This window comes from Lonchura striata, chromosome 3 (genome assembly GCF_050655825.1).
Source record: "Lonchura striata isolate lonStrDom1 chromosome 3, ASM5065582v1, whole genome shotgun sequence".
In the NCBI taxonomy this organism is placed as follows: domain Eukaryota; kingdom Metazoa; phylum Chordata; class Aves; order Passeriformes; family Estrildidae; genus Lonchura; species Lonchura striata.
Window position 1 is genome coordinate 63,589,650 of NC_140705.1, and position 3,555 is coordinate 63,593,204.

Genomic DNA, 3,555 nt, shown 5'->3' on the forward strand with positions numbered 1-3,555 from the left:
TTTTAAAATAAATATTTTTACAAAAGATGCTCCTGTGGGAACCCCAGGCTTGCTCTGAGGTCCCATGTGGTGGTGAAATTTCTCCTCCAACCCGTGCTTCCAAAGAAAAACTGCACAGGCTTTTGCTGTTTGGTCTCAAGGCAGTTTATTGTTAGTTATCTAAAAGATTGTCTTCTCGGGCTGCGGCTGCTTGGTCAGCAGCCCAGGCAGAGACACACACACCCTGACATGCTCTCTGTCTGCTGTCTTCTTCTTCTCTCCCCCACCCAGGGCTGCTGCTATCTTTTATATGATATATTACGTATTACATGTTTATAGTTTTCCCCCAATACCTACTACCTATATTACAAAGTGCTTTTCTACTCTAAACCAATCTGTGAGTGCCAACATCACCAAGAACATGGAGGCAAGGAAGAAGAAGGAGGAAGAACAAGATCAGCCCACTTTCCTCAATCTTAAAACTTCTGACCCCCATGTACAAAGTAAAAACCCTCCTGTACAGGTGCTAAAACCCCCCTGTACAATACTAAAAAAATTTCCCCTCTGTTTTGTAACTACTTTTACTATACTATCTAACCCTTTGTGACTGCTTGTTCCACCTCCAAAGTTGGTAACTCATTCCATGGCTCAAACTCAAAATCACAGCTGTTTCCAGCTGTCTGCCAGGGTCTAAAATGCTTCTGACCAAGGCCTGGAACCTCTAAAAATGTCTGAGAGACATTTTGAGTTCCAACATGCTCCCACCTTGCAATCCCTTGCATTACCAGCAGTTATTTTTAGGGGAATAAAAACAACTAAACAAATTTTTAAAATGGGTAAAATGTAGGGCAAAGGAGTTCAGTGAAATGGTTGTAATCTACTGGCTGGACCATGTCTTGCCCAGCCCTAGAGACAGGCAGCTGCGCATCTGTCTGATCATGCCCTGTGAGTGTGTGCTCCTGTCCGTGGCAGGAGCAACTCAGAGGGAGAGGTGAGCCCCAGACTCATCACTGCTTCAGACACTCCACACTTGCTGTGCCACACCAGGGATGTGCTCCTGGGGGCTGGCTTTTACTGCCTGCTGTCCTCATCAGCTCTGCTGCTGCAAGTTCCCTTTTTCTTCAGTCATGTGATATTTAGGATAGCAACATTACAGGACATTCTAGAAATCACTTACTAGGGCAGATGGCATTTTTCTTTTCAAAACTTGTCACTTTTTCACTAACTGAATCTTTTCCCTCCCAGTACACCAAAAAAAAAAACTCACAGTAATGAGTTGTTTGGTTTTCAACAGGATAATCAAAAAGCAAAAAAAATCTGTACCATTTAAAAATTTGTATCTTTCAAACCAGGACATGGTTAGGTGTTTTTTTAAAGAATGACCTTTACCTAAACACTTTTTCTGAGCTGTTGCTGTTGGCATGACCTTAGCATTCTCTGTGACTGTTCATCCTTTGAATTGTTCAGTTGTAGTCAAAGACTTTAAAACCAGAAATCACATTAGGATATTTCTAATTTTTTCAAATTTCAGAAGGTAAAAATTGTCCTCAGCTGATTTTTTAATAAAGGTATCGATCATGCAGCAGTATTACACCTATGTTACTAAACACCTTTGTTCATGAGGAATATTACAGAAGAGAATTATAGCTTAGTGTAAAAAAAGAAAATGGTTGGGGGAAGTGAATTTTTTTGCTCCCCAAAAAAATCAGTCATTCAAAATCTTTCTCAGTATTTTCTAAAGATTTCTTAACTAACCTCTTTGTGCATGATCTTGTCATTTTCTTTTGCAATGTAGGGCCTCTAACTCAGGGGTAGAAAATAATTATTTGCTTTTTTCTAATAGCCCCTTGAATTTTATCCAGTTACTACTGTCCCTCACTTTGCTCAGTGTATACCCATCAGTGTATATCCACCCATATGGGCAGATGAGGATGTTTCAGCCCTGTAAATATTTTAGTGTATGTCAACCAACATTCCTTGAAGAGGAATGGGTGTGTGTTTCCCCTGGCTTATTTGCCAGCTGCTGGTGTCTGCTGCTGTTTTTTCTGTTAGGTGAGCAAGCCTTGCACCAACAGTTAAGTATAACTGCTTGTAAGGATATTTAACCTACCATAATCAACTAGTTCCTGATTAAAATTTGAAAACTTGGTTGCTTATCCACAGAATCTAACTTCATTAAGTTTTTTTTTTTTGTGATTGTAATCTTTCACTGCATCTTATCCTGTTTTGTTTTGTCTTTTTGCTTTTTGGTTGGTTTTTTGTTGTTGGGTGGATGTTTTCTTGGTTGTTTTTGTTTTTTTTCTTTTCAGTAACAATTAGGTTGTATAGCATTTTTTTCCTCTACTACTTGAAAAGGCATCACCTTCCTAGTTAACAGTACTTGTGATTAAAATACAGTATACTGAGATTCTTGCAATAATTTTCATGAAAAATTTATACTTAGGAATAGTAGTTAATTTTTGGACCAAAATATTTGTGATAGAAGTTAGCAGCGCTTTCGGTGTTGCTTCCTTTTGATGAGAATTTGCATTAAATTCAGAACTGATACTAGATTATGCAAACAGTCTTTCATATTTATAAGATATACTTTGAAAGTGTTTTCAGAGTGATCACAGCAAAAAAAAAGCACTGGTGGAAAAGATGTTAATCAAGATAATAACTTCCTTTTACATGCAAAAGAATTTTTCAAGTTATCTAGTCAAGTTCTGGAATTGATGAAGCAGACATAATAGTGCATATTTCCATCAGTATAGTATCAGTAAATTGTTGATTGCCTTTTTAATATCCTCAAAGGTACACATATTTTTCTTTAAAATCTTCTAATTATGTTAATCAAATTAAGCTGATCAGACATAGTACTTTCAGCAAACCAGTCAGCAAGGAGCAAAATACTACCACGTAGATTTGTAAAATAGTTGAGGGAAGAGCCAAGCAGTAAGAGACCTGACATGTTCCTACTCTTATTGCACTTTATTAGACTTTGCTTAGCCACGTTTAGTAGACTTAATGCAGCCAAAAGCAAGATCATAATCTAGAATCATGCACCTAGACTACATATTATACTCAAACACAAGATTACCTGGAGCTGGGAAAGCAGCAGTTTTGAAAATTTTATAGGAGAGGAATAGAATGAGGAAGCTGTTTGTTGAGGACAAAAGAATGTCTATTTCTTGGTTGTGATGGCAATAAAAGCAGACCTTTAGCTGTGTTTACAGACCTGATGTGACTACTACTGGAAAAACTGTCTCTGGTTTACAGTGTAAGTCATGAAGATGAAAGGCAAGTGCTTGTATAAATGGCCAAAGCAATGCACTTCAGAGCTTGAAAAACAGGAAACCTAGCTATCAAAGTGAGATCTAATGGTGATGAAACTGATAGCTAGGTGTGGGCACACACAGTTTTGGAAAAGTAACTATAATTGTATGTAAGGTACTGCTGCCTACTGCTTAGGCAGAGTGAGAGGGGTACTGAAGGAGAGACTGAGACAGAGCTGAGTGCAAGATACCTGTGATCTGATATAGAGCAGCCCTGGAGAAGCTACTGCAGAATGAGAATGACCAGATGTCCAAATGCATG